The sequence below is a fragment of the Mesoplodon mirus genome (assembly GCF_964341445.2).
Source record: "Mesoplodon mirus genome assembly, chromosome: 9".
NCBI classification, from domain to species: domain Eukaryota; kingdom Metazoa; phylum Chordata; class Mammalia; order Artiodactyla; family Ziphiidae; genus Mesoplodon; species Mesoplodon mirus.
In genome coordinates this window covers 90,385,420-90,410,724 of record NC_138985.1, presented here as the reverse complement: position 1 = coordinate 90,410,724, position 25,305 = coordinate 90,385,420, and the positions used below count along the sequence as shown (strand labels likewise).

The following is a 25,305-nucleotide window of genomic DNA, read 5'->3' as shown; positions in this document are numbered from 1 at the left end:
CCCCATATCCTCAAGACCATTCTCAAGTAGGTCTGTGTCTTTATTCCTGTTTTACCCCTAGGTTCTTCATGACATTTTTTTTTCTTAAATTCCATATATATGTGTTAGCATACGGTATTTGTCTTTCTCTTTCTGACTTACTTCACTCTGTATGACAGACTCTAGGTCTATCCACCTCATTACAAATAGCTCAATTTTGTTTCTTTTTATGGCTGAGTAATATTCTATTGTATATATGTGCCACATCTTCTTTATCCATTCATCCGATGATGGACACTTAAGTTGTTTCCATCTCCAGGCTATTGTAAATAGAGCTGCAGTGAACATTCTGGTACATGACTCTTTTTGAATTATGGTTTTCTCAGGGTATATGCCCAGTAGTGGGAGTGCTGGGTCATATGGTAGTTCAATTTGTAGCTTTTTAAGGAACCTCCATACCGTTCTCCATAGTGGCTGTACCAATTCACATTCCCACCAGGAGTGCACCCTCTCCAGCATTTATTGTTCGTAGATTTTTTGATGATGGCCATTCTGACTGGTGTGAGATGATATCTCATTGTAGTTTTGATTTGCATTTCTCTAATGATTATTGATGTTGAGCATTCTTTCATGTGTTTGTTGGCAGTCTGTATATCTTCTTTGGAGAAATGTCTATTTAGGTCTTCTGCCCATTTTTGGATTGGGTTGTTTATTTTTTTGTTATTGAGCTGTATGAGCTGCTTATAAATTTTGGAGATTAATCCTTTGTCAGTTGCTTCATTTGCAAATATTTTCTCCCATTCTGAGGGTTGTCTTTTGGTCTTGTTTATGGTTTCCTTTGCTGTGCAAAAGCTTTGAAGTTTCATTAGGTCCCATTTGTTTATCTTTGTTTTTATTTCCATTTCTCTAGGAGGTGGGTCAAAAAGAACCTTGCTGTGATTTATGTCATAGAATGTTCTGCCTATGTTTTCCTCTAAGAGTTTAATAGTGTCTGGCCTTACATTTAGGTCTTTAATCCATTTTGAGCTTATTTTTGTGTATGGTGTTAGGGAGTGATCTAATCTCATACTTTTACATGCCCCTGTCCAGTTTTCCCAGCACCACTTATTGACGAGGCTGTCCTTTCTCCACTGTACATTCCTGCCTCCTTTATCAAAGATAAGGTGACCATATGTGCGTAGGTTTATCTCTGGGCTCTCTATCCTGTTCCATTGATCTATCTTTCTGTTTTTATGCCAGTACCATACTGTCTTGATTACTGTAGCTTTGTAGTATAGTCTGAAGTGAGGGCGACTGATTCCTCCAGCTCTGTTTTTCGTTCTCAAGATTGCTTTGGCTATTTGGGGTCTTTTGTGTTTCCATACAAATTGTGAAATTTTTTGTTCTAGTTCTGTGAAAAATGCCACTGGTAGTTGGATAGGGATTGCATTGAATCTGTAGATTGCTTTGGGTAGAAGAGTCATTTTCACAATGTTGATTCTTCCAATCCAAGAACATGGTACATCTCTCCATCTATTTGTATCATCTTTAATTTCTTTCATCAGTGTCTTTTTTCTGCCTACAGGTCTTTTGTCTCCTTAGGTAGGTTTATTCCTAGATATTTATTCTTTTTGTTGCAGTGGTAAATGGGAGTGTTTTCTTGATTTCACTTTCAGATTTTTCATCATTAGTGTATAGGAATGCCAGAGATTTCTGTGCATTAATTTTGTATCCTGCTACTTTACCAAATTCATTGATTAGCTCTAGTAGTTTTCTGGTAGCATCTTTAGGATTCTCTATGTATAGTATCATGTCATCTGCAAACAGTGACAGCTTTACTTCTTCTTTTCCGATTTGGATTCCTTTTATTTCCTTTTCTTCTCTGATTGCTGTGGCTAAAACTTCCAAAACTATGTTGAATAATAGTGGAGAGAGTGGGCAACCTTGTCTTGTTCCTGATCTTAGTGGAAATGCTTTCAGTTTTTCACCATTGAGGACGATGCTGGCTGTGGGTTTGTCATATATGGCCTTTATTATGTTGAGGAAAGTTCCCTCTATGCCTACTTTCTGCAGGGTTTTTATCATAAATGGGTGTTGAATTTTGTCGAAAGCTTTCTCTGCATCTATTGAGATGATCATATGGTTTTTCTCCTTCAATTTGTTAATATGGTGTATCACGTTGATTGATTTGCGTATATTGAAGAATCCTTGCATTCCTGGAATAAACCCCACTTGATCATGGTGTATGATCCTTTTAATGTGCTGTTGGATTCTGTTTGCTAGTATTTTGTTGAGGATTTTTGCATCTATGTTCATCAGTGATATTGGCCTGTAGTTTTCTTTCTTTGTGACATCCTTGTCTGGTTTTGGTATCAAGGTGATGGTGGCCTCGTAGAATGAGTTTGGGAGTGTTCCTCCCTCTGCTATATTTTGGAAGAGTTTGAGAAGGATAGGTGTTAGCTCTTCTCTAAATGTTTGATAGAATTCGCCTGTGAAGCCATCAGGTCCTGGGCTTTTGTTTGTTGGAAGATTTTTAATCACAGTTTCAATTTCAGTACTAGTTATTGGTCTGTTCATATTTTCTGTTTCTTCCTGATTCAGTCTTGGCAGGTTGTGCATTTCTAAGAATTTGTCCATTTCTTCCAGGTTGTCCATTTTATTGGCATAGAGTTGCTTGTAGTAATCTCTCATGATCTTTTGTATTTCTGCAGTGTCAGTTGTTACTTCTCCTTTTTCATTTCTAATTCTATTGATTTGAGTCTTCTCCCTTCTTTTCTTGATGAGTCTGGCTAATGGTTTATCAATTTTGTTTATCTTCTCAAAGAACCAGCTTCTAGTTTTATTGATATTTGCTATCGTTTCCTTCATTTCTTTTTCATTTATTTCTGATCTGATCTTTATGATTTCTTTCCTTCTGCTAACTTTGGGATGTTTTTGTTCTTCTTTCTCTAATTGCTTTAGGTGCAAGGTTAGGTTGTTTATTCGAAATGTTTCCTGTTTCTTAAGGTGGGATTGTATTGCTATAAACTTCCCTCTTAGAACTGCTTTTGCTGCATCCCATAAGTTTTGGGTCGTCGTGTCTCCATTGTCATTTGTTTCTAGGTATTTTTAAATTTCCTCTTTGATTTCTTCAGTGATCACTTCGTTATTAAGTAGTGTATTGTTTAGCCTCCATGTGTTTGTATTTTTTACAGATCTTTTCCTGTAATTGATATCTAGTCTCATGGCATTTTGGTCGGAAAAGATACTTGATACAATTTCAATTTTCTTAAATTTACCAAGGCTTGATTTGTGATCTAAGATATGATCTATCCTGGAGAATGTTCCATGAGCACTTGAGAAGACTGTGTATTCTGTTGTTTTTGGATGGAATGTCCTATAAATGTGAATTAAGTCCATCTTGTTTAATGTATCATTTAAAGCTTGTGTTTCCTTTTTTATTTTCATTTTGGATGATCTGTCCATTGGTGAAAGTGGGGTGTTAAAGTCCCCTACTATGAATGTGTTACTGCCGATTTCCCCTTTAATGGCTTTTAGTATTTATCTTATGTAATGAGGTGCTCCTATGTTGAGTGCATAAATATTTACAGTTGTTATATCTTCTTCTTGGATCAATCCCTTGATCATTATGTAGTGTCCTTCTTTGTCTCTTGTAATAGTCTTTATTTTAAAGTCTATTTTGTCTGATATGAGAATTGCTACTCCAGCTTTCTTTTGCTTTCCATTTGCATGGAATATCTTTTTCCATCCCCTTACTTTCAGTCTGTATGTGTCTCTAGGTCTGAAGTGGGTCTCTTGTAGACAGCATATATATGGGTCTTGTTTTTGTATCCATTCAGCCAATCTGTGTCTGTTGGTGGGAGCATTTAGTCTGTATGATCTCTCTTAAACGTGGAATTAAAACAGCAACAACAACAAACCAAGTTCACATATAGAGGGAACAGATTGGTGATTGCAAAAGGCCAGTGGTGGGAGATGGGAAAGTGGGTGAGTTTTTTGTTTAGTTTAAATAAATGAAATAAAATTTTTTTGAAAAAATAAAACTCATATATTAAAAATTGCTTCTCATACAGAAGCTGAACACACAAGACTGTCATAGGAAGTCAAAGGCCAAATGTTTACCAGGTACTTAGAGTGCAAGTGAGACAGGTCTATTCAAGGACCTGGTAGCAGGTTTATATCTTAATCTAAATCCATTTGCTGTACCTGGGCACATTCTTTATTGTTTAGACTTGAGTTATAAGGAAAAAACAAGACAGTTTGAATAGACACAGTTTGGAGTCTTGGCTTTACAGCTTACTATGCCTGTGATAACAGGCAGATTTTTAACCTGTCTGAGCCTCAGTATCCTCATCTAGAAAAATGGGAAGAATAATAAAACTTGCTTCATGGAGTTATTACAGGGATTATGTAAGAACACATCCGACTTGTCTAGCATGGATGTTGGCTCACAGTAGATCCCAGTAAATCTTATTTCTTCCTCTTAGCTTCTAAGAAGAAAGCTGTTTATGAAAATTTGTACACTTGAGCCATTATGTCTACATGTTTCCTTTATCATATCTCCCTGTTTTCTACTCAAGTCCTTGATGCTAGTAACATAATTTGGGGAGTAAAAATAAACCACTGAGAACAGACTCCAAAAAGCAGATTTGTTAGAAATAAATTTAAAGTGCATCTCAGGCTATGATTTTCACATTGGTTCTAAATATATCAAATTTCTATTTATAATTTTCTTACAAAATGTGTTTTGGTATTTAAAGCGTATGATGAAAGTTTAAAGATGAAAATATTTTCTATTCTTTTTTGCATTTGCATGCATTGAAAGTTTAAAGATGAAAATATTTTCAAATTTTTTTCGCATTTGCATACAGGGGTAATTAATGGGAGATTCCAACTGGTCATGCTCCGTGTTTCCAGTTGAAATCAGAGGTGGTTGCCAGAACAGACCCTTGGTGGTTATAGGGCCAGAATTCCACCTTTGTCTTGGAAAGTTTACTAGGTCCATATAAGAGTCACACTAAATCGTGCACTATAATTTAGTTTATATGTAATGTTGGAGGAAACCACAGTTTATACTAGTTAGATTTTTTTTTTTTAAGATGTCAAATCTACTTTCTGTTGTAAATTCCTAGTCAAAAGCCACAATTTTTGATCTTGGGCAACTGTGTGTATAAGTTCGGCTTAATGAATACTGATGTTTTATTGATTGTTTAGGAAGGGAAGAAATACAGCCACAGGAGTATTATGAGGGGTTTGAAATGAACACTTACATCATCTTGGATCTATTGTTTCAACACTGTCTAACGCAGTTAGTCTCAGATATTCTATTGACTCTATTACGGAAATTATCCTACCAGTCCGAGTGGAGAGAAACAAAAAACAAAACACCCCTACCGATTCCATCTTTTATGTACATTTACTTGAACATTAAAATAAAAGGCATAACTTTAGTTTATTTGACAAAAGCCTTCCCAGTTGTTCTTTATTATATCCCATAATAGTTTCCTAGAGTGGCACTTCATAGAATATTAAAGCAAAGGGAATGGACGCTTTATGCACAGCTAATTGGGATTATGTTATTGATGTAAACCCTTCTTTAAAAAGAAACTTGATGCGAGTTGGTTTAACAAACATTGATACTCACCCAAGACGTATTTAGGCACCATACTATGCCCAGTGGGTATTCAGAGGAGGCAGATCCGGCCACCGTCCTTCATGAGGTTTTAGATTATTGGAAGAGAAAATAATATTTAGAAATAAGCTGTAAATCAAGAATGATGACTGAAAGATGAATCCTGGTTATTCATTAAACACAGTCTGCAGCCTCTGTGATTACTGATTCCTGGTGAGGACTTGGAATGAGTGGATGGTTTGCATCCCTGAAGGTGTCTGATGGAAGCAGAGGCTGATTGAATTAATTGGAAGGCAACATGAGAGGTCATCTTGTCTGGTCCCTGTCCCAATAAAGGATGGCATAGAAACTCTCCCAGACAGATTGCGACCTGCTTTAATCAGCCACTGGCATTATACCTACGCCTGTGCTGTGACCCCTAAAACTGGGAAGAGAAGTGAAAAACCCAGTCAGTCACCCAGAGGATGGACCACATTGTACAGAGCCAACGATTGTTTTCCTTTTGCATCTGGGTGGTCCAGTACCACAGAAAGATACCCTAAATTTTTCATTTTAAGGGTATGCATATTATACTCAAAGTACTTCAGGTTTTCTTTTTTTTAATTTTAAATTTAAGTTTCTGTTATAAAATCCTTTGCTTTTATATTTTTGGCATTTTCAACCAAAAAACATGGTTCTCTGAATGTTGTTGGTTTCCACTGATACTCCTATTAAGTTGGCCACCATAACTCACACCTTCTTGTTATTCATTTCCTCCCATAATTCATTTAAATAATTCTTTCAAGGCTTTTAGTTCCTCACGGGCAAACTCATTTAGTGATTCCCTCAAGTTTTACTTATTCTCGATGGAACTCAGTTTCAAAGGGAGAGAACATGCAGCTGAAAAGAGGAAACGTGATATAAAGGGAAGAGTCATGGAATTGGGTGGTTACGGTTCTATCCCTGTCTGCCTCTTCGTGAGCTGTCAGACCTGGAACAATCACTCAGTGTTCCTCTACCCTAGTTTCACCATTTGTAAAATAAGAAGATTGGACTAGGTCAGTGAGTTTCAATTTTTTTTGACTTCACTGCAGATTAATTATTTGTTGTATATGGAAACCCGGTACACACATGCCTTGCAAGTGAAATAAAAGTTTCAAGAAATAATTCATCCTGTTCCTATATATGATGCACTTGATTTCTATCTGTTTTCTTTATTTTTAAAATATGCTGTTTGTGACTTACCACATTGATTTGAAGAACCAGTAATAGGTCATGTCATGAAGTTTAAAAACAGCAGATAGGATGATTTTTAGAGTTGCTTTAGCGTGAGCATTCCTCTTTTATTAATTGCAAGTTATAGGTCTCTTCTGTCACTGGACCTTCGCTATTACTGTCGCCCTGCCTTTTGTGCTCCCCCTGCTTCCCTTTCTCACCTAATTCACTCCTGTTTATCCTTTAGATCTTAGTCCTAGTGTCATTCCATGACATCAGGGACTAGGTGAGTTTTGGTTTACCATTGTATCCAGCTCAGTACTTGATATATCATACAATGATGAATGATGATAGATAATAAAGAAGATAATAGCAACATCCCCTTATGTAGTATTTCCTATTTCAACAGACTTCTGCCTTATATATATTAACTCAGTTAATTATGACAACCCCAGTGGGGTGAGATACTCTTATTATCCACATTTTATAGATGAGGAAACTGAGGCATGAGATATTAGGGGATTTAATCAAAGTCCCATAAATAGTAAATGGTGGTGCTGAGATTTGAACCCAGGCAGATTGGCTGCAGGGTGGTTGTTCCTAATCATTGAAGTACATTGCCTTTATCATGCTTATTGAATGAGTACATGAACATATATCCTGGGTTTATATTGTGATCTCTTTTGTTTGTGTAATTGGAAAAGTGTTGCACATTATAGAAGGTTAAATATTTTATAGCCCTACATAACAAATAATGGTGTCCATTTATTCACTGTGTAATGAGCCAGATGCTCTACATTATCTCAATGCTCAAAACAACTATGCAACATAGGTATAAATTCCCATTTTCTTTTTTTTCTTTTTTTAAATTTTTTAAATTTTTTATTTTTTTGTTTAATCAGTTATACATATACATATGTTCCCATATCCCCTCCCTTTTGCATCTCTCTCCCACCCTCCCTATCACACCCCTCCAGGCGGTCACAAAGCACCGAGCTGATCTCCCTGTGCTATGTGGCTGCTTCCCACTAGCTATCTACCTTATGTTTGGTAGTGTATATATGTCCATGCTGCTCTTTCACTTTGTCACAGCTTACCCTTCCCCCTCCCCATATCCTCAAGTCCATTCTCTAGTAGGTCTGTGTCTTTACTCCTGTCTTACCCCTATGTTCTTCATGACATTTTTTTTTAATTCCATATATATGTGTCAGCATACGGTATTTGTCTTTCTCTTTCTGACTTACTTCACTCTGTATGACAGACTCTAGGTCCATCCACCTCATTACAAATAGCTCAATTTCATTTCTTTTTATGGCTGAGTAATATTCCATTGTATATATGTGCCACATCTTCTTTACCCATTCATCTGATGATGGACACTTAGGTTGTTTCCATCTCCGGGCTATTGTAAATAGGGCTGCTATGAACATTTTGGTACATGTCTCTTTTTGAATTATGGTTTTCTCAGGGTATATGCCCAGTAGTGGGATTGCTGGGTCATATGGTAGTTCTATTTGTAGTTTTTTAAGGAACCTCCATACCGTTCTCCATAGCGGCTGTACCAATTCACATTCCCACCAGCAGTACAAGAGGGTTCCCTTTTTTCCACACCCTCTCCAGCATTTATTGTTTCTAGATTTTTTGATGATGGCCATTCTGACTGGTGTGAGATGATATCTCATTGTAGTTTTGATTTGCATTTCTCTAATGATTAATGATGTTGAGCATTCTTTCATGTGTTTGTTGTCAGTCTGTATATCTTCTGTGGAGAAATGTCTATTTAGGTCTTCTGCCCATTTTTGGATTGGGTTGTTTGTTTTTTTGTTATTGAGCTGTATGAGCTGCTTATAAATTTTGGAGATTAATCCTTTGTCCGTTGCTTCATTTGCAAATAATTTCTCCCATTCTGAGGGTTGTCTTTTGGTCTTGTTTATGGTTTCCTTTGCTGTGCAAAAGCTTTTAAGTTTCATTAGGTCCCATTTGTTTATCTTTGTCTTTATTTCCATTTCTCTAGGAGGTGGGTCAAAAAGGATCTTGCTGTGATTTATGTCATAGAGTGTTCTGCCTATGTTTTCCTCTAAGAGTTTGATAGTGTCTGGCCTTACATTTAGGTCTTTAATCCATTTTGAGCTTATTTTTGTGTATGGTGTTAGGGAGTGATCTAATCTCATACTTTTACATGCCCCTGTCCAGTTTTCCCAGCACCACTTATTGAAGAGACTGTCCTTTCTCCACTGTACATTCCTGCCTCCTTTATCAAAGATAAGGTGACCATATGTCCGTGGGTTTATCTCTGGGCTTTCTATCCTGTTCCATTGATCTATCTTTCTGTTTTTGTGCCAGTACCATACTGTCTTGATTACTGTAGCTTTGTAGTATAGTCTGAAGTCAGGGCGACTGATTCCTCCAGCTCCATTTTTCGTTCTCAAGATTGCTTTGGCTATTCGGAGTCTTTTGTGTTTCCATACAAATTGTGAAATTTTTTGTTCTAGTTCTGTGAAAAATGCCAGTGGTAGTTGGATAGGGATTGCATTGAATCTGTAGATTGCTTTGGGTAGTAGAGTCATTTTCACAATGTTGATTCTTCCAATCCAAGAACATGGTACATCTCTCCATCTATTTGTATCATCTTTAATTTCTTTCATCAGTGTCTTATAATTTTCTGCATACAGGTCTTTTGTCTCCTTAGGTAGGTTGATTCCTAGATATTTTATTCTTTTTGTTGCAGCGGTAAATGGGAGTGTTTCCTTGATTTCACTTTCAGATTTTTCATCATTAGTATATAGGAATGCCAGAGATTTCTGTGCATTAATTTTGTATCCTGCAACTTTACCAAATTCATTGATTAGCTCTAGTAGTTTTCTGGTAGCATCTTTAGGATTCTCTATGTATAGTATCATGTCATCTGCAAACAGTGACAGCTTTACTTCTTCTTTTCCAATTTGGATTCCTTTTATTTCCTTTTCTTCTCTGATTGCTGTGGCTAAAACTTCCAAAACTATGTTGAATAAGAGTGGAGAGAGTGGGCAACCTTGTCTTGTTCCTGATCTTAGTGGAAATGCTTTCAGTTTTTCACCATTGAGGACGATGCTGGCTGTGGGTTTGTCATATATGGCCTTTATTATGTTGAGGAAAGTTCCCTCTATGCCTACTTTCTGCAGATTTTTTTTATTATAAATGGGTGTTGAATTTTGTCAAAAGCTTTCTCTGCATCTATTGAGATGATCGTATGGTTTTTCTCCTTCAATTTGTTAATATGGTGTATCACGTTGATTGATTTGCGTATATTGAAGAATCCTTGCATTCCTGGAATAAACCCCACTTGATCATGGTGTATGATCCTTTTAATGTGCTGTTGGATTCTGTTTGCTAGTATTTTGTTGAGCATTTTTGCATGTATGTTCATCAGTGATGTTGGCCTGTAGTTTTCTTTCTTTGTGACATCCTTGTCTGGTTTTGGTATCAAGGTGATGGTGGCCTCGTAGAATGAGTTTGGGAGTGTTCCTCCCTCTGCTATATTTTGGAAGAGTTTGAGAAGGATAGGTGTTAGCTCTTCTCTAAATGCTTGATGGAATTCGCCTGTGAAGCCATCTGGTCCTGGGCTTTTGTTTGTTGGAAGATTTTTTATCACAGTTTCAATTTCAATACTTGGGATTGGCCTGTTCATATTTTCTATTTCTTCCTGATTCAGTCTTGGCAGGTTGTGCATTTCTAAGAATTTGTCCATTTCTTCCAGGTTGTCCATTTTATTGGCATAGAGTTGCTTGTAGTAATCTCTCATGATCTTTTGTATTTCTGCAGTGTCAGTTGTTACTTCTCCTTTTTCATTTCTAATTCTATTGATTTGAGTCTTCTCCCTTCTTTTCTTGATGAGTCTGGCTAATGGTTTATCAATTTTGTTTATCTTCTCAAAGAACCAGCTTCTAGTTTTATTGATATTTGCTATCGTTTCCTTCATTTCTTTTTCATTTATTTCTGATCTGATCTTTATGATTTCTTTCCTTCTGCTAACTTTGGGATGTTTTTGTTCTTCTTTCTCTAATTGCTTTAGGTGCAAGGTTAGGTTGTTTATTCGAAATGTTTCCTGTTTCTTAAGGTGGGATTGTATTGCTATAAACTTCCCTCTTAGAACTGCTTTTGCTGCATCCCATAAGTTTTGGGTCGTCGTGTCTCCATTGTCATTTGTTTCTAGGTATTTTTAAATTTCCTCTTTGATTTCTTCAGTGATCACTTCGTTATTAAGTAGTGTATTGTTTAGCCTCCATGTGTTTGTATTTTTTACAGATCTTTTCCTGTAATTGATATCTAGTCTCATGGCATTTTGGTCGGAAAAGATACTTGATACAATTTCAATTTTCTTAAATTTACCAAGGCTTGATTTGTGATCTAAGATATGATCTATCCTGGAGAATGTTCCATGAGCACTTGAGAAAAATGTGTATTCTGTTGTTTTTGGATAGAATGCCCTATAAATATCAATTAAGTCCATCTTGTTTAATGTATCATTTAAAGCTTGTGTTTCCTTATTTATTTTCGTTTTGGATGATCTGTCCATTGGTGAAAGTGGGGTGTTAAAGTCCTCTACTATGATTGTGTTACTGTCGATTTCTCCTTTTATGGCTGTTAGTATTTGCCTTATGTATTGAGGTGCTCCTATGTTGGGTGCATAAATATTTACAATTGTTATATCTTCTTCTTGGATCGATCCCTTGATCATTATGTAGTGTCCTCTTTGTCTCTTCTAGTAGTCTTTATTTTAAAGTCTATTTTGTCTGATATGAGAATTGCTACTCCAGCTTTCTTTTGCTTTCCATTTGCATGGAATATCTTTTTCCATCCCCTTACTTTCAGTCTGTATGTGTCTCTAGGTCTGAAGTGGGTCTCTTGTAGACAGCATATATATGGGTCTTGTTTTTGTATCCATTCAGCCAATCTGTGTCTTTTGGTGGGAGCATTTAGTCCATTTACATTTAAGGTTATTATGGATATGTATGTTCCTATTCCCATTTTCTTAATTGTTTTGGGTTCGTTATTGTAGGTCTTTTCCTTCTGTTGTGTTTCTTGCCTAGAGAAGTTCCTTTAGCATTTGTTGTAAAGCTGGTTTGGTGGTGCTGAACTCTCTCAGCTTTTGCTTGTCTGTAAACGTTTTAATTTCTCCATCAAATCTGAATGAGATCCTTGCTGGGTAGAGTAATCTTGGTTGCAGGTTTTTCTCCTTCATCACTTTAATTATGTCCTGCCACTCCCTTCTGGCTTGTAGAGTTTCTGCTGAGAGATCAGCTGTTATCCTGATGGGGATTCCCTTGTGTGTTATTTGTTTTTTTTTGCCTTGCTGCTTTTAATATGATTTGTGTTTAATTTTTGACAGTTTGATTAATATGTGTCTTGGCGAATTTCTCCTTGGATTTATTCTGTATGGGACTCTCTGTGCCTCCTGGACTTGATTAACTATTTCCTTTCCCATATTAGGGAAGTTTTCAACTATAATCTCTTCAAATATTTTCTCAGTCCCTTTCTTTTTCTCTTCTTCTTCTGGAACCCCTATAATTCGAATGTTGGTGCGTTTAATGTTGTCCCAGAGGTCTCTGAGACTGTCCTCTGTTCTTTTCATTCTTTTTTCTTTATTTTGCTCTGCAGCAGTTATTTCCACTATTTTATCTTCCACCTCACTTATCCGTTCTTCTGCCTCAGTTATTCTGCTATTGATCCCATCTAGAGTATTTTTTATTTCATTTATTGTGTTTTTAATCGATGCTTGATTCATCTTTAGTTCTTCTAGGTCCTTGTTAACTGTTTCTTGCATTTTGTCTGTTCTATTTCCAAGATTTTGGATCTTGGAAATAGAATCTTGGATCATCTTTACCATCATTATTCTGAATACTTTTTCAGGTAGACTGCCTATTACCTCTTCATTTGTTAGGTCTGGTGGGTTTTTATGTTGCTCCTTCTCCTGCTGTGTGTTTTTCTGTCTTCTCATTTTGCTTATGTTACTGTGTTTGGGGTCTCCTTTTTGCAGGCTGCAGGTTCGTAGTTCCCGTTGTTTTTGGTGTCTGTCCCCAGTGGCTAAGGTTGGTTTAGTGGGTTGTGTAGGCTTCCTGGTGGAGGGGACTAGTGCCTGTGTTCTGGTGGATGAGGCTGGATCTTGTCTTTCTGGTGGGCAGGTCCACGTCTGGTGGTGTGTTTTGGGGTGTCTGCGGACTTTTTATGATTTTAGGCCACCTCTGCTAATGGGTGGCGTTGTGTTCCTGTCTTGCTAGTTGTTTGGCATAGGGTGTCCAGCACTGTAGCTTGCTGGTCGTTGAGTGAAGCTGGGTGCTGGTGTTGAGATGGAGATCTCTTGGAAGATTTTCGCCGTTTGATATTATGTGGAGCTGGGAGGTCTCTTGTGGACCAGTGTCCTGAAGTTGGCTCTCCCACCTCAGAGGCACAGCACTGACTCCTGGCTCCTCAATTTGGGATGATTTGTTGTCTATTCATGTATTCCACAGATGCAGGGTACATCAAGTTGATTGTGGAGCTTTAATCCACTGCTTCTGAGGCTGCTGGGAGAGGTTTCCCGTTCTCTTCTTTGTTCTCACAGCTCCTGGGTCTCAGCTTTGGATTTGGCCCCGCCTCTGCGTGTAGGTCGCCGGAGGGCGTCTGTTCTTCGCTCAGACAGGACAGGGTTAAAGGAGCAGCCTCTTCGGGGACTCTGGCTCACTCAGGCCGGGCGGGAGGGAGGGGCACGGAGTGCGGGGCGAGCCTGCAGTGGCAGAGGTCGGCGTGACGTTGCACCAGCCCGAGGCGCACCGTGCGTTCTCCCAGGGAAGCCGCCCCTGGATCCCGGGACCCCGGCAGTGGCGGGCTGCACAGGCTCCCGGAAGGGCGGTGTGGACAGTGATCTGCGCTCGCACACAGGCTTCTTGGCGGCGGCAGCAGCAGCCCCAGCGTCCCATGCCCGTCTCTGGGCTCCGCGCTTTCAGCTGCGACTCGCGCCCGTCTGTGGAGCCCCTTTAAGCAGTGCTCTTAATCCCCTCTCCTCGCGCATCAGGAAACAAAGAGGGAAGAAAAAGTCTCTTGCCTCTTCGGCAGCTCCAGAGTTTTCCCGGACTCCCTCCCAGCTAGCTGTGGCACATTAGACCCCTTCAGGCTGAGTTCTCACCGCCAGCCCCAGTCCTCTCCCTGCGCTCTGACCGAAGCCCGAGCCTCAGCTTCCAGCACCGCCCGCCCCGGGGGGAGAGCAGACAAGCCTCTCGGGCTGGTGAGTGCCGCTCGGCACCGCTCCTCTGTGCGGGAATCTCTCCGCTTTGCCCTACCCAGGTATGCGGGGAGTTTCTTGCCTTTTGGGAGGTCTGGGGTCTTCTGCCAGCGTTCAGTAGGTGTTCTGTAGGAGTTGTTCCACGTGTAGCTGTATTTCTGTTGTATCCGTGGGGAGGAAGGTGATCTCCGCGTCTTACTCTTCCGCCATCTTAAATTCCCATTTTCTGAGTAAAGAATAAGAGACTAAGAGGCAGGGTCTCAAATTTTCATCTGTCTGATCTCAGAGCCCATGCTTTTTTGCATTTTTCTTGTTTTGCAGAAGAGAGAGGACTTAATCTGGGCCTTCTTGAATGCATAGAGTTTAAATAAGGGGAGAAGAAAATGTTGAGCATTAAAAGTGAATTGAGATTTAGGAATTATACCATGAATAACCAATAAAAATCGAATGAAAAAATTCTATTTCATAAAGCTTGAAAACACAAAATACTGAGGCATTACTTAAAAGGAAATGAGCAAGTGACATATATTTCTGAGGATTCCAAAAGAAGATTGGAATAAGTTGAGATCCTGTGTCTCCAAGTGGGAACACTGAGTATTGTAGCTATGTCAAGTATTCTGCCACCAACTTAAAAAATTGATGCAATTCTAATAAAAGCTTCAATTTTTGAAACTAGTTTAAATAATTCTAAAGTTTATTTGTGAGAATAATCAAGAATTTTAAAAAATAAAAGTACTGATAGAATTTGTGTGAACAGATGGTACAACCTATAGAATTACAATATTTGTGGAAAAGGGAGTATTGGCATGTTAAGATACAAGCAGGCTAGAGCAGAAATTCCACATTTATATATCTAATAATGTATGTGTCTGATACTTGTTAAAAGTGACTTTATATAAATTAATTGGAAAAAGAATGTTCATTCAGTAGTCTGGGAGAATAGTTTCACAATTTAGAAAACATAAAATTAGATTCCTACCTTGCACCAAATATCATGTTGGGTATCAGGAGTTAAATGCAAAAACCTGAATCCATTAAGTGAGCTATATATAATACAAGTGCTATAAAACCCATGCTTTCCTACAATACGGGGAAATTATCACTATAGGTGAAGTGAATATTGCATATTTTAAAAGTATATACAGAGTTATCTTAATTCTTATAAATAAAGAGGGAAAGAAATGCTGTAAGGCAATAGACCAGTGTGCAAATAGTGGTTAACACGGTGGGCCAATAGATATTCTCTATTTTCTTCTTTATATTGGGTTGGCCAAAAAGTTCCTTTGGCTTTTAAGTAAAAATAAAAGACACATTTTTCATTTTCACCAAGAACTTTATTGAACAACGTATTCACTCTTTTGTTCCAATACCTTCTGCCATTTTCCAGGCAACTTCATAATTCCATCTTCCCAAAACTTTTTATCTTTTTGAGCAAAGAACTGTTCCAGGTGTCTTCCAGGGAACTGAAATTTTTTCCATTAAGGGAATTTTGTAAAGACAGAAATAAATGGAAATCTGAAGGTGCAATGTCTGGTGATTACAGTGGATGAGTCAGAACTTCCCAGCCAAGCTGTAACAGTTTTTGCCTGGTCATCAAAGAAACATGCGGTCTTGCGTTATCCTGATGGAAGATTATGCGTTTTCTGTTGACTAATTCTGTACACTTTTCGTCCAGTGCTGCTTTTAGTTGGTCTAATTGGGAGCAGTACTTGGAATTAATCGTTTGGTTTTCTGGAAGGAGCTCATAATAGAGGACTCCCTTCCAGTCCCACCATATACACAGCATCACCTTCTTCGGATGAAGACCGGCCTTTGGTGTGGTTGGTGGTGGTTCATTTCGCTTGCCCCACGATCTCTTCTGTTCCACATTATTGTACAGTATCCACTTTTCATCGCCCGTCAAAATTTGTTTCAAAACGGAATGTTTTCATTATGTTTAAGTAGAGAATTGCATGTGGAAATACGGTCAAGAAGGTTTTTTTCACTTAACTTATGTGGAACCCAAGCATCAATGAGATGAACATAACCAAGCTGGTGCAAATGATTTTCAGTGCTTGATTTGGATATTTTGAGTATGTCGGCTATCTCCTGCGTGGTATAATGTTGATTGTTCTCAATTAATGTCTTTATTTGATCACTTCCACTTCAACTGGTTGGTGTACCTGACATTGTGGAGCATTGTCCAGTGACAAATCTCCAGCACAAAACTTTGCAAACCAGTTTTGACATGTTCAATCAGTCATAGCACCTCCTCTGTACACTGCACAAATCTTTTTTTGAGTTTCGGTGGTGGTTTTTTTTTGTTTTTTGTTTTTGGCATTAGAAACCTTTTTTTGAGTGAGACCAGGCAAACATGGAATGAAAATACTACAGGGTGAAGGAAGGCTGAGGAAACCAATATAATTTCTTTTTCCTCTGTGGAAGAATGAGCAGCCCAAGTGATGAACTGAAGCCACTCCAAGATTTCTATTTATACTTAAGGCAATGTAAAAAGCAAGGTTTTAACCAAAAAGCCTGTATCTGGCATTAAAAAAAAATTACGTCTTTTGGATGGATCGGTTGCGTTTTTACCTTTCTTGAAATAAAGCATAATATGCTGAAAACATTTCTTTTTTCTTCCATTTTCAATACTAAAATGGCTACACAGAAATTCACCACTTTTGATAAAATTTTTTTTTAAATGCATGCTGATATGAGCACGCTGATATGACAGCTGTCACAATACAATCTAACAAAATTGTTTCGAATGAAGTTAAAGACAACTAAGCACTACTAAAGCCATCTTAGGAAAAAAAGCGAATGAACTTGTGGGACAACCCAATACTTTTCCCCTCACATTTCTACAAAGGCTGTGATTTACTTTTGTAACTGGAAAAAAATTTTTTTAAGGCAAATCCTAAGCCGTATCATAGGGTCTGCAATGACAAGTATAACATATTTTGGGGTGGAAGGTGGGGCATTAGAAATCCTACCCACTGAAGGGGGAATTATGAAGGGAAAATTTGAATCCTTCAATGGGGGAACTTTAATATGCTTTAAAGAGAAAAGCTGTTCTCTTAACTATGAACTCTACTATTTATCAAGAGTTTTACACACTATTTTCAATCAAAATTTGTCTCTATATGATCTAAGATGATTATGTAGAAAAATGCAACTGTTTGAATTTAATCAACTGCCTTTTCTTTGGGGTCCTAGGGATATACCTATGAAATGACTTTCTCTTCTGAACATCTTCCTTTTAAACTGGTAGTTTTGCCTGAAGATACACTCTTAATCTTATTTGCCACTTACCTTAGGTTTTTCAGTGTTTTAAAAACCCTAGGACATTGCATGGAAAATTTAACTCCTGAAGGGGACACCTGGCACCTGCTGGGAGCATTTTCCATTTCCTGCCAGGCACAAAGGAGAGAAGTTATTGTGGGCTACTGTAACACTCTTCACTGGTTGATTTACAAGTGTCTCCTGACATGTCCTCAGGCAGCCAAGAGCCTTCAGTTCTTGGGACTACATTTAAATTACAGAAGAAGATGGAGAGCAGGTGATTTTCAGCGGGAGGACCCTTCTCATTTTCTCTGTCCTGTGTAAATAGGTAAAGCCAAGGCTCAAGTTAGTTGGTTAGTCTAATTCATGTATTTATACAGGTCCTTGAGAAAGCCTACTATAGAATCTATGAAGTAGGACCTTAGGTGTCGAATTCTCTTTTGAGCTTGATGTTATTTTCCTATAGAAATCCTCTAGACATATAAATATACACACACAAATACACTCTCACTCTCCAATGCTAAGATATCCTTTTTAATTTTTATAAAGTTATAGGCCTTATTAGCTTGGATTTCACTACAAATATCCAATCATCTTGTTTATGAGTTTCAGCCATTTTATGCCAATTTTATCTCAGGTGTGTGGTTGAAATTCACAAACAAAGATTTTCTCTGTAGTTCAGAAAAATGCTCAAAATGTTATAGAAATATATTCCCCCCTTTTAGCATTTCAATGTAGATATTGTCATTTGTTAATATTTGTTAGTATTAGTTACTATTTTTGTAAAAGTATATATTATTTTATAATATTCTTTAATCCCTGCTCCACTGCTCTCTTTAAAGTTACACACACACACACACACACACACACACACACTCTTTATACTTAACTAGGAGACAAACAAATCATGGATACAATGGCTGAACGTTAAACAGGAGTTCGAAGAAGTGAAAGTTAAGCCCGAGCTGGAAGAATCAAAGAAAACTTCAAGAGGAGGAGGAAGTTAAGCAGTAAATGGAAGAGGTTTGGGGTCAGACCTGACTTGACTGTTTACTGCCATAACTGTGTGATATTTGGTAAATGATTCAACTTTTTGAGTCTTAGTTCCATTTTCTGTAAAAAAAAAAAAAAAAAAAAAAAGATGAAAGGAGTAATAATAATTTACGATCAAAGAGAAGCTATCTGTGAAGAGTCCTGCCCATTTTAATTATTTGTGTCCTCTCTCTTCCCTTTCATGTCTTCATAATTGATTTTCCATAAATGATTCTTTTAACCATTGGATCAAAATAAAAAGATAAATGAAAACATTTCTCCTTTGTGAGGAACCAAATTCGATATATAGCTCAAGTCTAAGAATAATGAAAATGTAGTGACTCAGTTAATCAGTCTGAGAATTCAAGAAGAAAAATCCAGGCTGACATTTGGTTTTTGTTTTCTTTTTTTGTTGTTGTTAGTGCAGAATTTCCAGGTCTTGGTTACTGGATAGTCCTAATTGTTTTGGAGAATTGAGTTTAGTGGTATTTGTTCAGTCACACCCTAATGCAATCTTCAAGTGATCTTAGAAAGTGTAAGAAGGAAACAGAAATAAAAGAAGCTGCCCTAGAATCTAGAATTTTAGAACTGAAGGGACCCTGATTGATCATCTTGTTCAGTCCTCTAATTTCTACTGAGAAGTAAATAAATGCCAGAGAGATCATGACTTGACCAAGGACACAAATTCAGTTGGTCACTGTGTTAGAACTGGAACACAGGTCTTTGAATTCTCAAACCATTGGTCTTAAGGCAGTACCGCATAAGGTATTTCACTCCAAGGTGGCATAAATTATTGCAGTGTTATAAATAAATAATCAACCATATCACTGTTATATGATTACTCTAAACATTTGGACCTTTATTCTTTAAATAACTCAACAAATTTATATAAAGTTTATATTTTGTTAGAGGATACAATACTATAGAATCTTAAAAATCAGTCTTTTTAACTGCCATAAATGGAGGCTTCCTGTTCACCTGATTTTCCAAATTCTGTTAGTGGTGCCAATATTCTACTACCTATCCTCAAAACTCCTGAGTTGTTGATTGCCTCCAACTCCTACTCTCATATTTAATTAGGTATCCGAAGACTGTTAATTTGACATCTGAAATATATTTTCTCTCATTCTTTTTCTTTTCCACTGTTTCAACCTATTGCTGCTCTGCCTCCCAACCTGTATCTCTACCTTCAACTTATGTTCGTTTCAATTTACTTTACACATAATTCCCAGAAATAATTTTAAATACCAGTATTGGCTCTCTGTTTCCAACCAAACAATATTTAGTACTTAAACCTAGCATTTAAGATGCTCTTTGACCTGATCTGAGCTGTTAAATTGAAAATAAAATGATTAACTATCACTACTGCAGCCTAATTTGAGTTGACATCTTACCTGAAGCTTGGAGGTTGAGAAGGAGACCTCTGGGAAGCAGTGAAGAAAGTTACAGAGTGAATATCTAAGTGAAGTCCCATGGTTTGAAGATCTTAGGTTATATTCAAGGACCTGAAAGTGGAGAAGAGAGAGGTAGGGTGGTACCAGCAGTTGAGGCTGGAGAGGTGGGGACCCTGTCTTGAAAGTCCCTGTGGGCAACCTTTCCAGTTGAAGACCTAGGCTTGGTGAGGTTCAGGAAAGTGTCCCGGGCCTGTTGAGTTGTGCAACTGGGACGTGAGTGCAGGTCTGTCTGACTGGCCTGTCCTCTTCTCCTGTGCCAGCAGCCTCCTTCACTCAGTCTGTCCTGCCTTACAGGGCCCATGTTTTCATCCCTCTGTGGTTTGGGAGGCGCACACATTTCCTTTGCGTATCCTAGTGCTTAGGAGATATTCCTGAATTACGGAACATGCCAGTCTTTCTTATCCATCCTCCCTCTACTGTGTCCTTGAAACCAAACCAGTTTAAATTCAGTATAAGATGACTTATGTTTGCTAACCTGATAGCGATGACTTTTTAGTGTGAAGTGCAGTTCTTGGCATCATTCTCACGCGTTTAAGAATTACCCACTCTGCATCACTACATACATATGTGGTATCGGGAAAGCTCAGTGCAGAGTGTGACGGTCTCATCTCTGGTGTATCAAGGAGTAAGGCAAATGGAGTTTTTGTGGAATTCAGAATGACTTTTAAATTTGGTCCTGTATGCATAAATGTGTTTATTCATAGCAGCTGACAAATTCTCTTCTTCCGTCTTACCATCCTCCTCACAGCAACTGCAAGAAAATGATTGAATTATTTAAAATACTTGCTACATACTTAAGAAAAAGTCAGGGAGGAGCTAAATAAAGAAATCATTTTTAACCTACAAATTTAGAGTGTGGGATTATTTCTACTACCTGGTAAGACTGTAGTAAAAAATTCAACCAATTGGATGTTTGCTTTCCTGAGAATAAAAGGACTAATTTGACTTACGTTTTTTTCCCACTGAATTGACCACTGTTTATTAGATCATCACTGCAGTAACATTATGAGTTTTATAATAATTTCAGGAAAAGGAAAATAGCCCCTAGTATCTCAGTTTACAAAACTAAGCTATCTTCTGAGAAATGAGAAATTCTTAGAAAGCAAAGCTCAAAAAGTATGTGTCAGTCAAAGAATTAAAAATTCATGTCAGGTTCATCTTAGGAACTCACATTATAATATATGCAGCACTTTGCAAACTTGAGCAGATTTGCTTTTCGCTAAGAAGGAACAAAACCAAAAAAGATACACCCTCATGTGCAAAAGACCTTAACTGAGGTGCATGTGGTATTGCTCGGACCAATAAGAATTTACTGTGTGTTCCAGGGACAGAGATACTGTCAGGGTTTTAGATTTCATTAATGAAAACATAAAACAATCTTGCTATAAGATTTTTGAGGCTGACTTCATCTCCCACTACACAAACTCTTAGCTATATGTTGTTAGTTTTAAGCTATGCACTAAAACACATCACAGCTTTACAATCAGTGTTTTAAATGGATGGCTGACATACAGCCTTTAACAATGTTTAGCACTTTGCAGCAATACATTAACGCTAACTTTAGAAATGATAGCATAGTGAAATTTTACAGGCAATTAAGTTGATGAGTCACTGTCAGCTTCCTAAATTATTCTCTTAGATGATCAAGAGAAGCAGATATAGGAAGTGAGGGGCAAACTCTAGATCCTGTAAAATCTTAAGTGTCATTATGAGTTTGAAGTTTTAGGGAATAAAAAGTACCTTGTCTAAACAGCCTGAAAAGAAATCAGATGATTTCCTTTTAAATTTAGAAATGGTAATAGTGATCAGTCTTTTAGTTTGTCACCATGTACATACATTGATTTATGAAAAATGTCTTATAGTGTCCATTGACTTGTGTGGCAGTAGTTACTAGAGAGCCTTATGAACTTTTACTTTAAAAGAAAAAAAGCAAAGTTGTATATATTTAATCTTTATTCAAACTAATTGTAGTTTATAACTAGCAAGGAAATAAATAGTTTGACTAGTGAAAATTTACATATTTTCCTTTAATAAGATGGTGTGGTGTTTCAGAATTAATATTAATCCATTATACATGAAGGTGGAAAAATATTGGGGGGGAATCCAAGGAATAGTATGTCTATTAAGTTGGGGTATCTATATTAAAAGTATCAGGAAATTGTTGTATATAACTTTATCTCTCTTTTTTTTTTAAAGAAGATGTTGGGGGTAGGAATTTATTAATTAATTTATTTATTTTTGCTGTGTTGGGTCTTCGTTTCTGTGCAAGGGCTTTCTCTAGTTGTGGTAAGCGGGGGCCACTCTTCATCGCAGTGCGCGGCCCTCTCACTGTCACGGCCTCTCTTGTTGCGGAGCACAGGCTCCAGATGCGCAGGCTCAGTACTTGTGGCTCACGGGCCTAGTCGCTCCACGGCTTGTGGGATCCTCCCAGACCAGGGCTCGAACCTGTGTCCCCTGCATTAGCAGGCAGATTCTCAACCACTGCGCCACCAGGGAAGCCCTTATGTCAATTATTGAATGATCAGAAATATCTTACAGACTTCTAGGAGGTTGCAGTAGAATTAAAATAAAATCCTAGTATGTCAAATTCAGAACATTTGGGGATAGAGTAAATTTAAAAATATAAAATATTTATACACATCTAGCTTTTCCATATATCCCATGGATTGTGGAAAATTTCCAAATGCCTTAAGTTCTCATGGTCATTACTTTCTTTGAATCAATTTCGCTTTGGCATTTTCTGCCAATCCTATGCCTGCTGACCATACTCCTTTAGTAATGGAGACATGGAATTCCTCTTTTTTCATTTTTTTTTTTTTTTTTTTTTTGGCGGTACGCGGGCCTTTCACTGTTGTGGCCTCTCCTGTTGCGGAGCACAGGCTCTGGACACACAGGCCCAGCGGCCATGGCTCACGGGCCCAGCCGCTCTGCGGCATGTGGGATCTTCCCGGACCGGGGCACAAACCCATGTCCCCTGTCTCGGCAGGCGGACTCTCAACCACTGCGCCACCAGGGAAGCCCCCTCTTTTTTCTTTAAAGTGTGTGTGTGTGTGTGTGTGTGTTTGCATGTGAGCATGCAGCAGAAGAGTTTACAGAACAGCAATACAATCAACATAACCTGGAATATGAGTGCTATAGACTGAATGCTTGTGTTCCCTCCCCCCCACCATATTCCTATGTTGAAACCCTACCCCCTAATGTGATGGTATTAGAGGTGGGCCTTTGGGAGGTAATTAAGGTCAGATACCATCTTGACGGTAGAGCCCTCATGAATGAGATTAGTGCCCTTCTAAGAGTCATAAGAGAGCTTGCTTCCTCTCTGCTTTCTGCCATGTTGAGGATGTTAGAAAACAGCCACCTTCAACCCAGAAGAGAGCCTTCACCAGAACCTGTCCATGCTGGCATCCTGAGCCTGGAAGTCCAGACTCAGAGCTCTGAGAAATAAATTCCTGTTGTTTACAAGCCACCCAGTCTGTGGTACTTTGTTATAGTGGCCCAAACTGACTAAGACAGTTAGATATCTATGTTTTGAAATTACAGATTATTCATGTCCTCAAGTTGGGAGATTCTGATTCATTAAGTCTGGATGGCACTGCAGAATCTGTACTTAAGAAGATAACTAAGATGGGAACAACTGCTCTGGGATGCCTAGTCTTCCTTTTCAGTTATCAAGTTCAGTGATGCAAAATAAATGAAACACAAGGATCTCTCCATATAGACCTAGGGACCTACCCTCAGTGTAGTTATTTCAGTCTTTTATCATTAAATTTCCCTCATCATTGGCCTCCTTGTTCATAAGCAACCATGCTGGTTTGCCCAGGACTGTCCAGGTTGTGATCCTACATCCTGAAAAACTCCTCAGTCCTGGAATAACCAGAGCCATTTGTCACCAGATAAGGTCTTTAAACATATAACTGAATATTGTTGGTTTCTGTGACCATTCATCAGTATTTATTTATGAGTTGTCTATTTTGTGGTTAAAACTATGGAAAGCTGAAAGTGCTGCTTTCATAGGTTACTTGGTGATACTCTGGACATACACAGTACTGTCCTAGGACACAGAGATAGGGAGAGGACGGTACCCCCCAGATCTGCATGGATCTTAGCTTAGATCACTCAACTAAGGCAGGTTGAAGGAGACAGTATACCTTTTGGCACCTCAAAGAGGTTCTTTGTTAGATCTGCCTTCTCTCTTGGTGTTCCTAAGCCTGCCAAATCCTCAATAGGAGGTTTTAAGAAAATAATAATGTAATTCCCTACAATGATAGCCTGGTTTTGGATCTTATGAGTTTGATATGGAAGCAGACTAAATGGAAATATGGTATGCAATTGGAAATGTGTGTTGGAAGTTAGGTGACCGTAAAGTCCAGAAAGCTAGATTCCATAATGAATTAAATTGATACTATACGTTGATCTAATGTTTTGGACTCTATAACTAAAATTTTGGATTCCAGTTTCTATTTCTAGACCCTAGCAATAGTAATAGTTGAGAATGAATGGCTTCTGAGGTTGGGAAAAATAAAAGAGGACTCAATCTTGGGGAATGGAATGCTGAGTCATCAAAAAAGTCTGAAACGGTGCGTTGAAAGGGAGGAGCAGAATTTAGCATCACAAAAGCCTGCAGGGAATAGAGCACCAACAAACAGCATTTAAAGGGTCTGAGTGGAACAAGTGATTGAGACCAGAGGAAAAAAGGTTCAGTGATCTGATTCATAAAAATGAATGAATTGACCACTACATTTGTCTAGAAGAAAGTCACTGGTTTTGTCAGAGTGTAAAAACCCAAATATAAGACAACCATCTTAATTCACGTCTCTAAATTTAGAGGAAATATGCATTTTTGTGAAGAAAGGAAATATTTGTTGAACTTAAAGACTTTTATTAAAGTTTACTAACTGACATTTATGGGAAGATTTAAAGTGCTTGCTTTTGGTCTCTCCCAGTGGTACCAGATGTATAAGGTTTGGGGGAATGTGGAAATGATAGATCCTTTTCGGTCTCCTTAATAAGTCTTCAATGTCCTGTCTGTCAGTTTTTTTTTTTTCTTGCGTGTCCAGCATTCTTGCCATCTACCCCATTTTCCTGGGGATTGAGAGAATATTGGATTTCAGTATCTGAGACCTGGCAGTGGTTCCTGTGTCTGCGTTGTGTGTCCTAAGTGAATTTCACCTCCACAAACTGAGTTTCCTCATCTTCAAAATGAGAATGTTGGATTATAACTAACTATACACCATCTAACTTCTAACATGAATTTTATCTTCCATTTTTAATTCTCTGTTTCTATTACATGTTAAATGATAAAGGCCAAGCTAAAGGTAATCTTCAATGCCAGTTCTCAGCCCTAAATATACCTAAAAACAGGTATAATTATTCTGAATGACATTCATTTTGAGAGCTCTACATCTTTTATCTAATGTACAGAAAGATGACTATAGTTAACAACACAGTGTTGTATACTTGAAAGTTTCTAAGCGATTGGATCTTAAAAGTCCTCACCACAAGGAATAAAAAAGGCAACTATGTGAGGTGGTGGATAT

At 38.0% G+C, this 25,305-nt stretch overlaps 1 protein-coding gene across 3 annotated transcripts in view; it reads left to right on the top strand.

The window, feature by feature from the left end:
- Nucleotides 1–25,305, top strand: part of GRM8 (glutamate metabotropic receptor 8) — a gene marked incomplete at both ends in the record, with an annotated part of 765,994 nt that overhangs the window by 442,714 nt on the left and 297,975 nt on the right. The gene's annotated exons all lie outside the window — the stretch shown is intronic.